This window comes from Antechinus flavipes, chromosome 2, assembly GCF_016432865.1.
Source record: "Antechinus flavipes isolate AdamAnt ecotype Samford, QLD, Australia chromosome 2, AdamAnt_v2, whole genome shotgun sequence".
NCBI lineage: Eukaryota > Metazoa > Chordata > Mammalia > Dasyuromorphia > Dasyuridae > Antechinus > Antechinus flavipes.
The window spans coordinates 189,471,454-189,490,097 of NC_067399.1; positions in this window are offsets into that span (position 1 = coordinate 189,471,454).

Sequence of the window (18,644 nt, forward strand, 5' to 3'; positions counted from 1 at the left end):
TGGAAATAAGAGCATAATCCAAACCACACAGAATCTAGAGAAAACACACATAATTTTCCACTTGAGATAGCTCAAGTGAAAGATCTTATGCCAGCAGCTCCCTCTCTTCATAAAGATTTCTTTGATTTACTGGCTTTTTCAGTCAATGTACTTATTATATAATATGCACTACATAGCATATAATGATTCTCTTTGCCAGCTCAGGATGAAATATGGCCCCAGTGTTCCTATGTGGTTGAACAGAACTTGAAGACAACTATTGGCATATGCTATGTGTTGACCCTGTTTACATACTTCCATGCCTCTACCTAGCTAGCTAGATTCAGTGTAATTCATCATTACATTAGTCAGTTTGAAATGACCCCATAATAGGGAAATAAGTTGGAGTCAAATTTAGTTATTTTAGATTTAAAAAGCATCATTGATAGCATGTGATACACACACACATACTCTATGGAGATAAACATAATAGAATAATAGTAGACACAGGTTTTACCTGAAGTCAGGAAGACCTACATTTAAATCTTTCTCTAGATATTTAATATATCTAATATATATATACATGTAAAACATTGAAGGATGACCTAGACACTATATTGGTATCTTCATGATGTAAGGAGTAAGTAAGGCTTCCAGTGAACTCTTTATTGCAAACTCATAGAAGGTCTATACCTAGCCAGGGATCCTCAAACTTTTTAAATAGGGGGCCAGTTCACTGTCCCTTAGACTGTTGGAGAGCCGGATTATGGTATAAACAAGAACTTTGTTTTGTAGGTCTTTAAACAAAGAAACTTCATAGCCCTGGGTGAGGGGGATAAATGTCCTAAGTTGCTGTATCTGGCCCGCTGGCCGTAGTTTGAGGACCCCTAACCTAGGCCTTTGAATTGTGTCCATTCAACCATTAATTTGGGGACACATCCATAGATCATTGCTGGATTGATTGGATTTGGGAAGAACTGTGTGGTCATGCAAACTAAATGTATAATAGTTTTTAAGTTTTTTTCCCACTATATGAGTAAAGAATTATATGTGATTTCACCATTGTGCTCAATCATTTTTTTTTTATTTCAAATAGAGTCCAATGAAACATTTAGATAAAGGGAGGAGGAACTTTTTTTCCCTATTATATATGGGTTGAAACCATAGAGAGACAATTGGAAATGCTGTTTAATTATCTCCCTCTGAAAGTGAGCAAATAATATATTGGTGAAAAGGATGAACAAAGGGATGGGCAAGTAAGACTCTTTTGTTGTAATAAGGAGCCTCTATATTTAGTATATTCAATTAGTTGTCTATATTGTACCCAAGCAGTTTTACTTATTCCAATGTCAATCTCTTTCCTCCTAACAACTTGTAGTTTTGAAAGCAAGCAGAAATATCCTGCACTACTGGTGTCAGAACCAATTATTATATATTGTAAATCATGACTTACAGTATCTTCAACATGAATTTCTTCTGATATATTGGCATGGAAATGTACAGTAAAGGAAAAATAATGAATCTGACAAAGATCTTTTCTCTAATACCAGGAATAGCCAAAGTTTTTTTTCTTTCTCTCTCTTTTTTTTTTTCAAATTGAAAAAAACAGAAATATTTCATTGTGTAAATAATAGATAAAGAATGAAAAAGAATAAATGATCGTAATCTAGCAATATTCCCTTTAGGGGAAAATAAAACCCGATAAGTCTAATTTGTGTAGAAAGATCCATTAGGCAGGAAGTTAGTAAGCCAGAATCTTTCCTATGACTCTGAAGGGAATAAGTTAATGTTGGGGCTTGATGCGTCAAATAAGAAACTTTGGAAGGAAGGAAGGAAGACAGAAATTTCAGCATTTCATTATTTAGCATTGAGTACAGATTTTAAAAATGCTTTATCTTAGATGAATTTTCTAGCCCTGAAGTAGCCATTTCAAGCCTTTGTATTTTATATCAGCTTCATTTTAAAGATTACTGTATGCTCTATTCCCTGTCTTTGTCATGATGACATCTTTTTTTTTTTTTTTTTTCAGAGAGCTGAAGCCTTTTTGGGGGAGAAGAAAAGAAACTACATTCTGATATAACTCTTTTGTCACATATTTTGTCTTAACTTTAAATTATTCAGTTTCAGATATTAGTTGTTTTTTCCCCTACTGTGTTTCACATTTGATTTTGCCATACACAAATATCACAAAATATTGATGAATATTCCTTTTTATTTGAAAAAAAAGAATAAAGTTTATTCTGGACATTCTTGAAATTTTTCTTATGATTGTGACTTATTTTCAAGTTATTTCTCTATGTTGTACCATAACACTGGCATTCTTATTATTAAAAAGAGCAACTATAAAACTTTTTTTTTTTTAATACAGAAAACAAAATGGTGTGTAGAAGAGGCATAAGTGAATAGATAGTTTTTGTCACTACTTCATTAGATTCAACATATATGTGTGTATATACAGAACACACACACATATATTTATATATAAATATACACATAGTTATTATTCAGTCACTTTTCAGTTCTGACTGACTCTTTATGACTTTTCTTTCTCTCTCTTTTTTTTCTTTTGTGGTTTTCTTTGCAGAGATAACTACAGTGGTTTGCCGTTTCCTTCCTCAACTCATTTTACAGTTGAGGAAACTGAAACAAACAGGATTAAGTGACTTGTACATGGTCATACAGCTAGTGTCAGAAACAATATTTAAATTCAAGATAATGAGTTTTCCTGACTCCAGATCCAGTATTCTATCATCTGTGCCACCTAACTGCTATATAAACATACAAAAATTATTTGAAAGAAATGGCATAACAGAAATTTAGTTGCTTTTTAAAAACAATTTTTAATTCTGAACTTAAGAAGTAAAACAAACACTTCACAACAAAATAAATTAGAACAAAAAGAGGATTATATATAAAACCGAAAAGGTATTGTGTACAATTTGCTTATCCTCTTATTTTTATTTTATTATTGTTTTTGCTGAAGTAATTGAGGTTAAGTGACTTGCCCAGGGTAACACCACTAGAAAGTGTTAAGTGTCTGAGTTCAGATTTGAACTCAGGTCCTTCTGACTTCAGGATGGGTGCTCTGTCTATTGTGCCACCTAGTTGCCCCTGCTTATCCTTTTAAAAATATGTCAAAGTTATCATGTAACTTTCTCCCATTTTATGTAATTGGAAAAATATGCCAAAATGGAAATTTTAGAAATGTTAATGTTAAAAATGTTCAAAAATGTTAATTTCTGGATTCCATATGATTGAAATTTTATTTTATTTTTAATAAAACACAATAGTCATTTTAATGTGATAATCTTGATTTTTGATGAAGAAAGTGTTGAAACATCTTTGGTCTGAGTTTACTTTTGAATGGTTTCATTTTTCTTAGTGTTGATGCCTTCTAGCTGAATCTTTTTACTAAAGATCATTTGTAATATCATCTTGGCTGGCATAGGGGTGGTGCCCATAGTCACAATGAATTGCCTTTAATATTTTATCTATACAATATGTATCAAGTAACATGTCTTCTGAATATTAAGAAGAAAAATGAATTCATTAGAGAGATAGAAAGTAAAATTACAATGGAGGGATCCTAATTTTTCCTTATTAGCAATAGATAGCTGTAACAAAAATTAAAAAAGAAAAAGTTAAGAATGTGAATAAGATTTTTGAATATGTATGAAATATATGTAATGTAATATATGTATTACAAAATGTGTAATATATATGTTATATATCACCTATATGTGTGTGTATGTATATATATATTACATTTATTTATGTGTGTTTGTACACAGACATATATAGGCCTCTGGTGATAATTGAATGTAAATAGAAAGAATTTTATGTATTGCTTAGTTGTATACCATATCTTTACAAAAAATATGTTTTTGAACACCAAATTTCCACAGAGATGCAGAAAAACAGAAATATTTTATATGCCCTCATTGAATAGAATACAATACAAGTTATATTGAAGTGCCACTGAAATAGATAAAGCACAGTCTCTGGAGTCAGGAGAACCTAGGGTTCAAATTCAGTCTCTACACTTGACACTTACTAGCTGTGTGATCCTGGTAAAAATCATTTAACTCTGATTGCCTCGCCAAAAGAAAAAAAAAATCAAGCGAAGACCACATAACTTAATTCTAAAAGAAGTGGTGAGTCAAAGAATAAATGATAGAAAAACATAGATTGTTTTGTTACATATGATAGTAAAACAAGCACTCAAAACAGTACTTAGGAAAAAAATAATTTAATTTTTCCTTAATGCTCCTATTGGGAAAACAAAAAAACAAAAACATGAATAAATTGTAAATGCAGCTAAAATACTGAAATATCCCAATAAATTAAAACCTTCAATTAAATACCAAAATTGAAATTCTGGAAATCAAAGAAGAGATTAATGAAGTTAAAAACACACAAATATTGAATTGACGAATAAAACTTGGCACTGTTTTTAAAACAATAAAAGTGACAAATATCATTGAAAAGAAGAGGAAAGCTATAGTTTCTAGAATGAAAAAAGTGATCTCAGAAAAAAAAAAGAAAGAAATGAATATTTTAAAAAAAACTATAAAATACACAGATTAATGCAATAAAAACACATAATTAAAACAATAATAAAACAATAACATAAATAATAAAGCAATGAATAATAAAAATAAAACAATAAAGAAATGAATATTTTAAAAAAACTATAAAATACACAGATTAATACAATAAAAACACAGAATTAAAACAATCTAATTTGAGAAGAACAATTTGAATAAGATATAACTGATTTTTATTTTTTGGCTGAGACAATTGGAATTAAGTGACTTACCCAGGGTCACATAGCCAGGAAATGTTAAGTGTCTGAGGCCAGATTTGAACTCAAGTCCTCTTGACTTCAGTGCCTGGTTCTCTATCCACTGCAACAACTAAATTAATTTTGCTGTCTAAATAAATTTTCAAAGGAAAAATGCCAACAATACAGAAATGCACAAATATATTAAGTATTAAAATAGATAATTACAGGATTACATAACATATATAAGAAAAGATCCCATTACATTATTTCTATGGCACAAAAATGGTTTTGTTATGTAAACCAGGCAGAGTTAAAACATAAGAAAAGAAAACCAAAAAAAAAAAATCCATTACTCAATATCTTCATTTAAAATAGTGAAAGAAATTTAAATAAAATATTAGCAAAGAGATTAAGACAATATGTGAGGCATCACATGCTCAATTCAGATTGGATTTAAACCAAGAATTCAGGGTTGATTTAGCATTAAGAAATCATAAAGTTAATTAACTACATCAATATTAAATTAACAATATAAGTACATAAATAAGTACACATAATTTTTGACAAAATATATCACCAATTTTTGTTTGAAACATGAAAAAATATAAATTATAAATAGACCTTTCTTTAAAAGACTCTATCAAACCAAGAGCAATCATTATATATAACAAAGATGAATGCTTTCCAATAAAATCAGGAGGGGGGAAAAGAATGTCATTTTTCACCAATTCTATTAGACTTAGTACTAGAAATCCTGGTTATGTCAATACATTAAAAGAAGATATTCAGTTAAAGAAGCAAAAGTATCTAATTTTTCCCATTGTGTTTATATATACACACACACACACACACACACATATATGTGTGTGTACATGTATATGTGTATGTGTGTGTGCATATGTGCATGTGTGTATTTGTAATATTAATAACAAATAAAATTTACTGAAACAGTAACTAGCAAACTTCCAGAATAACAAAAAAGCTAAAAATCAAAAATGTTTCTCCATAATTCTAATGAAACCCAGAAAGAAGAGATAAAAAAGTAAAATTATATTTAAAATAATTACAGATTATTTAAAATACTTGGTAGTCAATCTACCAAGATACACAGAACAACTATATGATTACAATTACAAACTAGTGTTGAAAATAAATTAAGACAGACTTAAATAAATGGAAAAATGCCAATTGCTTTTGGATAACAAGTCAATATCATAATAATAATAAGAAGAAATGCTGAATCTAACTTGCATATCCATTACCACACTAATCAAACTATCAAATTACTTTGCAGAACTACAAAAATAAATAAGTTCACATGGAGGCAAAAATATCAAGAATCATAAAAGAAATAATAAAAAATAAACAAGAATCAATGGGGTGTAGTAATGTCAAATCTAAAACTATATTACAAAGCAGTAAATCTCAAAAAAAATGATTAAATATAGAGATCAATTAGTAGAAGAAATTTAGTATACAACAAACAAAAGTAGATATATCTAGCATCCTAGAATTCAGTGATCATAAAGATCTCAGCTGTTAGAAAAGAACTCACTTTTTTCAGGAAAACTGCCAGGAAAATTGGGTAGTGTCAGAGGAAAAATTGGATTTAGATTATCATTTAACATCTTATTCCAAGTTAATCCCCAAATCCATTGTGACCTGGATATAAAAGGTAACATCATAAACAAATTATTGAAATATGGGAAAAGTTAGCTTTCAGATCTATAAATAGCAGAAAAGTTCCTGACCAAACAAAGGATTAGAGAATATCATAGAAGATAAAATGGATAACTTGATTATATAAAACTTTTAAAAGTTTTTGCATGAAGTTATCCAGTAAGATTAAAATTTAAGTGAATTAACAGTGAAGAAAATCGTTTCATCTAATTTCTCAGATATAGGCTCATTCCCTCTTACAACTGCCTCCCCAAATGTAAGGAATTAATACAAATTTATAAGAAATGGGCTATGAAAAGTGCTTCAAATATTTAATAATTAGAGTAAGGCAAACTAAATTAGTTCTGGTATTAACTCTTTATCCTCATTATATTTATAAAAATTACAGAAAAAGGTAAATGATAAATCTTGTGCTGTAAAGAAAACAGGTAAATTGATAGTACTAATAAACTTGTAAATAAATACCAACATTCTAGAAAGTAATTTGAAATTATTAATAAAAAGCTATTTTACAATGAATGACTTTTGACTTATAAAAAGCTATAGCCTAGCTATTTTTATTTATTTTGTGTATTTATTGTAAGAAGGTTGAACCCCTCCAAGAAGTGACAAGTGGGAAAATAGAAAAATAAATAGTTATATTATAAAGAAATAAAATAATTAAGGGATTTATTGATTTTTATTTCTGTAGAGAATAAACAAGTGCTTTCTACAGCTACTAGAAAATCTTTTTGAATTATGTTAGTGGAGTGTGTCTACATTACAACAAGCCATAATAACCAATAATAAGTAATGCTTATTATGTGCAAAGCAATGAGCTAAACGCTATAATTACAGACATTTCTTGCTTTCCATAGTGAATTATTCCACAGACTTCTACATAAAGGGATTTTTATATAATAAGAGTTTGCTCCTTCCCATTAACTTCACTTAACCAATTTAACAAAATCATACATAAAATAATACATTAAAGCAAATCATAAAATGTAGTAAAATGTACACATATTAAAAATAAATAATAAAAATATAAAAGGTAAAGTTCCACATCCATTGCTCCTAGCTTTTATTACAGATTGCACATTTTTATGATGCTATCAGAACATATAGATAGTGGTTCTCTTTTTATTTCTCATGTATCTGATGATAGTGTAGTGAGAAATATTATCTTTCAGGATACTTTATATAAACTGAGATATTTGTAATGTGAATTTGTGTTGGAATCCTTACTAACTGCTAAGTAATTAGAGTTGATCTAATCTTACAAGAAGTTGTTTTGGCCAGAACCTGAAACAAGGTACTAAGTAGAACTAATCAAGACAAGGCTTGTGTTCCCACCTTTACTGGACTCCACAAGTATGCTAGCTTCAAAAAGTACACTTTCTACACCACACCTTAAAGCTCTTTGGGCCAGAGAGCACTATGGGAGAAAACCCATAATCCCATTCTCTCAGAAGGTTCACATATAAGGCGAGACAGCCATTCCAGAATACACTTTTTTCCTCTTGGCTGGCTGATCGCGCTGGACTCCAAAGGAACGACTCTTGTGCAGAGAACACTTTAACGGACTTCAGTGGAGCTACACCAGAAGCCCTCTCTCCGCGTCAAGTTGGTGGCGGGGCTCCCCAGAAGGAGATAAGAGAGACCTTCCATCTCTGTCTTGGTTGGAGGCAGAAGAAAGCAGAGTCAGAGGCTGAAGGACAGAACCTTTGGATTTGGAGACATCCGAAGGGCTCCAAGCCTCTAAACCGGCTGTGCTCTGAGAAGAACAAACTCCAACATTTGAACTCTAACAAATTTGCATAAAGAAGAACTGTCTGTATTATTTCATTTGGTCCTCACAACAGTTTTGTGAAGTGGGTTCTACAATTATATACATTTTACAGGTAAAACAAACAAACAAACAAACAAACAAACAAACAAAAAAACTGAAGCAATAATAACTTTATAATGTGACTTGCCCAGAGTCACATAGCTAGTGAATTTCAGATTTAAATCGAGATATTTCTAATTCCAGTTACAGAGATTTATCCCCAAATCTTGAGATACATGAAGTATTTCATCATATATTTCTTAAGACTAAAGCATATATAAAAATTTCAATTAGAATCTTTTAATTTCATGTATTAACAGGTGATAAAAACCTTATCTTGTCCCACTTTCAAAATCATGAATTATATATCAACTGTTTTTAAGCTTACCTGATGCCTCTTGTAATTGTCATAATTTCCTAATGATCTCTGAATTCTCCTTTGTAATCAGGAAAAAATAATCTCACAAAATGTCTTGATATAGTCACCATATATGATTGTATTTGCATCATTTTATATCCACAGTTCCCTATATCTCTATGAATGGGTGGCAGATATACAGACATATCATGTCATCGATGCTTCCACACCAACACTGGTCCTTACAATTAATTAGATTTGAGTAGTTACTATTTATTTTCTGTTTTTTTTTTTAAAGAAAAAAGTATTTCAAAAAGATAAAATTATTTTTATTGATTGATTCCAGTGGGTTAGGGAAATAAATGAAAGAAGAAGAAAGCTAAAATGACATAAATACATCCTTAAGAGATAGAAAGGGGCAGTGTATAGAAGACCTTAGTGGAATCAAAACAAAACAAACAAAAAAGAACCCAAAACAAAAGCAAAAACTGTACTTTTGAAATTTTTGAAATTTATTCACTTTGTTACAAAGTCACTGATTCTCAAAGCAAAGTGAGTTTTTCCTTACTTTTAAAGCAGAGCCAGGACTCCCTATCTGGCAACATCTTGAAAAACTCCAAGGATTACATAAAAGTCCTCTAAACTCAGGAACCTTTGTTGCATTTTGTGGGAAATTAAGAGTTTGTGCTCCATTTATGTGTGAGATAAGACAGTTCCTGATTCTCAAGGAATCCACATTTTAAGAGAGAGAGATCAAATGTATGAGAGGCTTTGGCTATAGGGTTCTTAGAGTATAATAGATAGTAATATGTCTTCCTTAGTGTTCTTTCCACTAACCAAATTATATCTAAGTCTGATATTAAACAACTTGACCATCCAAGGTCTTTGTCAGTAAGTTCTTTCTTTTCTTCAATTTCAGTAGCTATGGTTGTTGAGGAGATTGGAGTAGTAGCACTTGAATTGCTGGTCACATTTTGATAGTCAAAATCCTGACTACTAGCTGCCAAGGATGAGCTAGAAGTAGGATTATAGTCTATTGAATACTGATCTTGGAATTCTTCGGACAGAGTACAACTGCTTTCATCAGTATTTGATGGTAAGCTTCTTCTTCTCAAAACACCGCCAGGTGATAAAAGTTCAGATCTTTTATTATCTCCAATATAGCCCGGTTAGCTTAGAGGTCTATCTCTCTGCTTGGTTCCAAGAGCTCCCTCCGAATGCCGCCAAATCCAAAGGTTTTGTCCTTCAGCCTCTGCCTCTGCCTCTGCATTCTGGTGCTCTTGCTATGCCATAATGTTTTTCTGCCTTGGTCTTCAAACTTTGTCATTTTTCCATGGAGCAGAAAATGGAACCACAAGGCCAAAACCTTTTTGTCCTCACTTGGAAGTTGCTTCGTCCTTTCAGACTCTTTGATGCCTTCAGAGCCCCTAGGAATATGTTCATTTCTCTACCTATATTCCTCAGGGACAAACCTTAATATATGTTTTATAAGAAGCTCAGAATAAATGAAGATTCTGATCTGATCTTCACCACCATTTTTAAGGATTGGCTCAGGTCTAGAGGAGCTGAAAGATTAAGGAATCTAGAGAAATAGCAAAGCAAAAATCCAATTGTCATATAGGATGAATACCAAGGAAGTTATTTTGATGAAAAAGTAAATCAAAATAAGTAATATTAACCACAAAAAGTGGATTGTATTTTATTTGAAAAAAAGGGAAAGGTGAAATTAGGAAAGTCAGCAGTGTACCTCATTTAACTCTACTTTTCTGAACAATACAAAATGACTAGCAAAGATGACAATCTAATTGTATTCAAAGTATTATTAGAGGCTGTGATAAAATAAGTGATTTAATAGGAGACAGATTTTTATAAAAACTTGTTGAAATCTCAGAGTCATCAACAGAAGATCCAAGCAAAAATTTCTGTAGTGAACAGAGTTCATCAATTAACTAACTAACAGTGTTAGTTATTATCACAACAGATGGACTTCTATGGCACCAGCACCTAGCACTTCTTCCCAGTCACAAAAAAATGGTTTTCATATTTACAATGGACACAGTAGCCTAAGTAACTAAACATGGTAATCAGAGGTGTGGCTATGAATTATACAATAGTGATAAAAATGGCTGTGGTAGTCATAAAAAGAGCCAGAACATTTAAATATATATATATATATATATATACTTTAAATCCATTCCTTCAACCAACCCTAGAAAACAATGCTTTATTTTTTCAATTAAATTCATGTTATTCCATAGGATTGATCACTGTTCCAATGAACAACATTTCAAATCAGTTTAGGAATTTGATGTAATTTGTTACTCCTTTACTATTCTTTATTTTCACCCAAGAAGTATTTTAGCCTTGTTTTTTCAGCCAGTATTTTCCATCTTTATTGAAATGAAAGTAAAACTCAGTGTCACAGAAATCAATTTCCTGTTAAAAGCCTATTGATGAATGGGAACCCATGGAACCAAAACTAAATTTTGTTCACTACAACAGAAAATCTCATAGCAACAAAAACAAACCAAAAAACCCAAAAAGCTAAGTGGAAGACAAAGAAAAAAGTAAAGCCTTATGATTTTCTCATAATATTAAGTATTTCCAGTTAAGGGGATACCAAAAATATAATGCAAAAAAATTCAGAAATAGATCTATAAACAAACAAAAGATAAATAAATAAACACAATTCTGAGAATAGACTATCAGAGATAAAAGAATCCCTAGGGATTATCTAGTTCAACTCTTCAAATTCCAAATAAAAAAAAAAATTGAGGTCCAGCAAGTTAAGTGACTCATCTAAGGTCATATAGTGATTTCAGCATCATGAGAAACTGTTTCTTATATCTCTCTATATAATGTCCTTTCTCTTGCTCCATGCTATTTTCTGCTGAGATTGGAAATGTAAGCAGAAAAAAATGAGAATGAATGTCTACTGCATGTGAATAATCTTTAGATTTAGTGTAAGTAAAGGGTAAAATACTGTTTTGTAATATGTACGCATATATATGTAACTCATATATATATATATATGCATATAAATGCACACATAGACACATTTATTTATGAAAGAACAGTCTTAATTTCTGGACTTTCCCCTAAAGAATTTGCTTTATGTATTACCAAGAATTACTATTACTATGTGGTTGTAATGGGGTTGTGTTTGATGTCCAGGCACCAAATACTGGAGTTCAGTCATATGATGAATTCATCACATGGTAGATTCATTTAGAAGAGGCTACAGACAAAATGAAGAGATACAGACACCAAGAATGGTAAATATGAAGGAAAGTGGAAGAGGACATAGCAAGGAAAAAGGTTTTAACAATTAACAATGAAAAAAGGCAAGTTCCTTTTTAGTGGGTTTAGTGGAACCCATAAGTAACTAGAAGAAAGGAAATACTCTGTGTGGTTGGAGTTTGCCCTTTACTGACAGGGTAAATTAATAAAACAGTTTAGTACCCTAAAAGAGTTAGTTATAAGGAGGAAAAAAAGTACCACAGGCATGGTGGAGACACAAGAGAAAAGACATCATGAAGCAAAAAGCCATGGTGGGCTAACCCCAAAAGAGTTCAGCAAAGATGTCATGGTCCACGGACAAATTTATAGGGAAAATTTAACCTGAGGGATTTGATTGAATTTCTAATTGAACACAGCAGGATGGGGCTACCCAAGACCTCCACAGATGTCCTTCCCCTCTTTGTCTCAGAGAGTAATTTTATCAGCACTTCAGGTTGTCTTTGTCAACCCAACTTAGTAAGTCAGGATCTCATCAGTGGAAAATATTAGACATTGTAGCATTAGGAAAACAAAATATGGGTTCCTATTGCTAAATCCTGACATGGCTTTGAGAAATTTTCTTCTGTTCTCTTAATTTCCTCAAATGTAAAATAAAAATGTTAGCTCTTCAAAGATACTTTCATCTTTAACTTCAACACAGACATAGGTAGGTAGGTAGGTAGATAGATAGATAGATAGACAGACAGACAGACATACAGATAGAGATAGATGGATAAGTAGATGTAAAATAAATAGAAAGAAAGATAGATGGATAGATGGATGGATGATGGATGGGTAGATCAATAGATAGGTGGAAAGATAACTAGATAGATAGATTATTTATTAGGACTTTCTATATACAGGATATTATATTGAGAACTGAGGATACAGATAGAAGAAGGCAAGACAATCTTTGCCCTCAAGGAGTTTGCATTCTACTGGGGATAAAAAAGTTTAAATAAAAGAGGAAAATGAGAGTAAAGTGTCCAGATTGTTTCTTGAGAAAATTTACTTCTTGACAAGATATGACACAAGATCTTCTAACAGATCCTGGAAGTCCAAGATTTTAATGGGACAGGAGATGAAGATGATGACCTGAATTTAGGTATGCTTTAAAATTTTTAAAAATATATATTTGATTTAATTTAATCCTCATAATAATCCTGTGAGGTTAGTGTTCTTATCATCCCCTTATGACAGACAGAAAAAATGAGGCTAAAAAAGGTTGTGATTTTGTTCAGGATTTTATAGCTTTTTTTATGCTTTAAGTAAGTCCTAATCCCAGGTTTTTCTGATTCTAAGTCTAGTACTCTATTCACTGTGCCAAGTTGCCTCTAAGACACAATGATTCTATGATTCTATCATGAGGAAACAACCACAGTAGCAACAATTGTTGTGCTTTAAAGTTTAAGATTTGTGAAATGCTTTACATGTATTATGTCATTTCATCCTCATGACAACAGTGAACTGAATACTAAAGGTAATACAGAATGCTTACAAAATCTAAGTATTGTTTTTTTTTTAAGTTTTAATAATGGAAATGATAGAATTTAAGAAAGCTTCAAAGGATCAGTGCTTGTTTTTTCTTTCTTTCCCTTCCTTCCTTTCTTCCTTCCTTTCTTCCTTCCTTCCTTCCTTCCTTCCTTCCTTCCTTCCTTCCTTCCTTCCTTCCTTTCTTCCTTCCTTTCTTCCTTCCTTTCTTCCTTCCTTCCTTCCTTCCTTCCTTCCTTCCTTCCTTCCTTCCTTCCTTCCTTCCTTCCTTCCTTCCTTCCTTCCTTTCTTCCTTCCTTTCTTCCTTCCTTCCTTCCTTCCTTCCTTCCTTCCTTCCTTCCTTTCTTCCTTTCTTTTTCCCCCACCCCTGCCTCTTTTCTCTCCTTTCCCCTCCCTTTTCCTCCTCCTCCTTCTTTTCTCTGTTTCTCCCTGACTGTGTCTCTGTCTCTGTCTCTCTCTTTCTCTCCCATACAGTACTGGAACTTATTAGCTGCGTTATAACAGTCAATTTTTTCTGCCTTTCCAATGCTCATTTACCTCACCTGTAAAATGAGGGTGCTGAACTAAGGGCTCTAAATCTATGATTCAATCATCCAGAAAGCAATGATGAGCTAAGAAAATTAAGATACAAATGTGTGATTATTGCCAAGGTCCTTTCCAACTATAAATTTATGATCTTGATCAGCCCTTTCCCCATCATTTCTCCAGTCATGGTGCTGCTTCAACACCACTTAAAGCTGAGATTGACAAAAGCATTACTCATCTTTTTTTTTAATGACTTTCTCACATTTCTAATTTTTCCATCATGATGGGTTATACCATAATTTCCCAAACATTCCAAGAAAAGAAAAATTATCTCTCCATATCATCATACAAATTTAGACAATATACAAGCTGACCTAAGGGAAGAATTATGAGCAAGGAAGAAGTTATATTTTATCTATTTTTGTTTGTCATTTATCTTCTATCTTTTTTAGTTTTAATCTTTCACCTGTATTTATATATCTTTGCCATAGTTCTTCCTGACATATGAATAGATATTTGCATGAGTGTATATAAGTATACACACATACATACATATATGCACACCCACACATAAACATACACACAATTTCATTGGTGTAGGAAATTCCCAGTGATGAAAATTAACTTTCAAAGAAAATCAGCAACAATTCTGTTTCTAAGAATCTTGGAAATCTGCCTCATCTGTTACATGATTATGACCTATATAAGGTCACATATACAGCATCTGTCAGTGGTTAGAATTGAATATAGGTTTTCCTGACTCAGTGACCTAATTATACTTCTTATCCTGGCAATAAATGATTAATACATTCTAGTTTGGGTATATTTTTATCCCTTATAAGAACTTTAGATTTTTGTGAGAGGGCTTTTTTTTCTCCCTATAAATCAATAAAGGAATGAACAAGAGAGATTCAAAACTTCCCCATTATCCTGAGTAATTCAGAGAAGTTCCTTTTCAGAATTCTGGGCAAACAGATAACAGATAGATTGGCTCAGTTGTAATCATTTCCTCTGTATAATTTGGAAAACACTCAGTGTTCTTATTTCCTGTGACTTTCCACTCTCTTTGATTTAAGACAAGTTAAGGAGAGAGATATAAAGATCACTGATTTGAAGTCCAAGATCAGAATAGACTGACCCCTTATTTTATATCATTAAATTTGATAGCACCAAAATAACAGAAAGTGGATCTTTTTTATGATTTTAATGTGCTTTGCTCAATTTAAAAAAAAAAATTATGTTTCAGGCATAAACCTAATTCATATTGCCCCATAATAGGAAAAAAATAGTTTAGGCTTATTTTTTTCTTAGTATGAGTCAAGGTCTTTCTTACAATAATTATAGAATCATAGGATGTTGGAACAGGAAGGGATTTTAAGGATCATCTTTTCCAAATGCTTCATTTTATACAGAAGGAAATTGAGCCTCTAAGAAAACTTGGTTAAGGTCATATTGATTGATTGTACAAGAGCCAGGATAATATTCCTAGAGTTCCAGGGCCAGGATTATATTGTTAAATTCTAGTACCTTCCTCCTTTAACAGTTATCTAAATAGCTAGCTGGATAGAGTCTTGCATTTGGAGGTAGAAGTCATGGGTTCTAATTTGGATTTTTCCTTTATGTACTTGAATGACATTGAGGAAATCACTTAAAAAGTCTGGCCTGCAATTTCCTCATCAGTAATATCAAAACATTAGACTATACAACCTCTGAAATTCCATTCAGCTGTTAATCTATGGTCCAGTGAAAAAGAATTATGTCTATTAATAGTAACTATTCCCAAAATAAATATAATTCTAATAAATATCTGGATTTAATAGTAAACGTTTTCTTCTCAGACATCTACTCCATGAATTAATAAGTTAGCATTTATTAATTACTATGTGTCAGATCCTGTTTTGAAGATTAATCAAACAAAGAAAAAAGAGAAACAGCACTGATAGCTCTTAAACTCAGGTGAAGAACCCCTTTGCTTTTATGAAAATTATTTCTCATTGTTTTTCTTCTTAACATTGCTGTAATAATTACTTTCTCCCTCTTTCTCTGTCTCTCTCATCTCTCTTTTAATACTGGAAAATTTTGTTGGATACAGACTTAGAAGAAATGTTTTTATAGAAGAAGAGGAAATCTTATAGCATAAAGAGTAAAGGAAGAGAAATCTGGGATGGAAGAAGGTGGTGATGATAGAGGCATTTGCAAATTAATGAAGGAATGAAGGGAAGCTGATGAAGATACATTTCAAAGAGGTATGGACATTTGCAATTTTGTGATTAGTAGGCTAGAATCTATGTTTAAACTAATATTTGAAAATAATAGTATGACTTTTAGATTTAGAAAATAGGGAAAGCGATGGAAGTTTCATATTCCTTGTTTAATCGACAAGACAATGAGGACCAAATCATCTTAGTTTTTAGTATGTTACTCATCACAATGCAATGGTATCCATTCCTATTTAAATAATAGCATCCTATTCAAAACTTTCTCCTCTAGCATACTGAGTAGATCTTTTGTGACAAACTCTCAGAAAGATATAGGTAAAAATTTTACTGTAACAGAGGAAATAAATGAGCTAAAAATCTTTGGAGGGTATATCTACACTAAAGACATCATAGATCCACTGAGGCATTATGATATGGATATATGAAGAAATGACATTTCTACAACATTTATGCATAACACTAGATTTGGAAATATAGACATCAAACCACTTTCATTATGCCAGAAAAGAAGGCCAAATATAACAAAATACAATTTAATAGGCATAATAATAGCTAAGATTTATATAGAAATTTGGATGTATTGCTTCTTTTGATTTTCATGAAGACTTTCAGGTATTCATTTTCAGCCAGGAACTATATGAACACAATTACAAAACACTTTCCATATAAATAAAGTCAAATCTAACCTCTTGGAAAAATATCAAGTGCTCATGGGTAGGTTGAGGTAATAAAATAAAAATGACAATACTATCTAACTTAATCTACTTATTCAGTGCCATACTAATCAGTTTCCAAGAAATTATTTTACAGAGCTAGGAAAAAAAATAACAAAGTTCATCTGGAAGAACAAAAAGTCAAGAATTTCAAGAGAACTAATGAAAAAATGCAAATAAAGGTGGCCTAGTTGTACCAGATCTAAATTACATTATACAGCAGCTGTCATCAAAACCATTTGGTACTTTTTACGAAATAGAATAGTCAATCACTGGACTAGGTTAGGTTCAAAAGACACAATAGTCAATAATATAGTAATCTAGTGTTTGGTGAGCCCAAAGACCCAACTTTTGGTATAAGAACTCATTAGCTGACAAAACATTGTTGGGAAAATTGGAAATTGGTATGGCAGAAACTAGACATTGACCCACAGTTAACACCCTATACTAAGATAAGATTGAAATGAGTTTATGATTTAGACAAAAAGAGTGATATTATAAGCAAATAAGAAGAACAAAGCATAGTCTGCCTCGGATCTATAGAGAAGGAAGGAATTTGTGGACAAATAAGAACAGGAAAACATTATGGAATGCAAAATGAATAATTTTGATTATACTAATTCAAAAATATTTTGTACAAGCAAAACTAATGCAGACTAGATTATAAAGGAAACAATAAACCAGAGGGGAGGGGAATTGTACATCCAAGGATTCTAATAAAGGCCTAATTTTAAAATATGTAAAAAATTGACTAATATATGTAACTCACACACACATATATATATATGCATATGTGTGTGTGTGTGTGTACATATATACATGCATATAAATGCACACATAGACACATTTATCTATTAAAGAACAGTCTTAACGATTTCTGGACTTTCTTTTAAAGAATTTGCTTTATGTATTACCAAGAATTACTATTACTATGTGGTTGTAATGGGGTTGTGTTTGATGTCCAGGCACCAAATACTGGAGTTCAGTCATGTGATAAATTCATCACATGGCCATTCTTTTTTGTAAAAGGTTGATTCATTTAGAAGAGGCTACAGACAAAATGAAGAGATACATAGACACCAAGAATGGTAAATATGAAGTAAAGTGGAAGAGGACATAGCAAGGAAAGAGGTTTTAACAATTAACAATGAAAAAAGGCAAGTTCCTTTTTAGTGGGTTTAGTGGAACCCATAAGTAACCAGAAGAAAGGAAATATTCTGTGTGGTTGGAGTTTGCCTTTTACTGACAGGGTAAATTAATAAAACAGTTTAGGTTATGGTATATATATACCATAAAATAATATGGAATATTATTGTTCTATAAGAAACAATCAGCAGGATGATTTCAGAGAGACCTGGAGAAACTTACATGAACTGTGAGTGGAAAGAGGATTATATTGTACACAGAAGTAGCAAAATGATACTAAGATCAGTTCTGACAAATGTGGCTTTATTTAACAGCAAGGTAATTCAGGCCAGTTCCAGTGGTCTTGTGATGAAAAGAGCCATCTGCAACCAGAGACACAATTGTGAGAATTAAGTGTGGATGACAACATAGTATTTTCACCTTTTTTGTTTTGTATTTTTCTCATTTTTTTCCTTTTTGATCTGATTTTTCTTGTGTGCCAAGACTCTTGTGGAAATGTGTATAGAAGAATTGTGCATATCTACCATACTAGATTACTTGCTGTCTAATGAAGAGGGAAGGGGGAAGAGAAGGAAAATAATTTGGAACACAATGTTTTGCAAAGGTGAATGTTGAAAGTTATCTATGCATATATTCTGAAAATAAATGGCTTCAATCA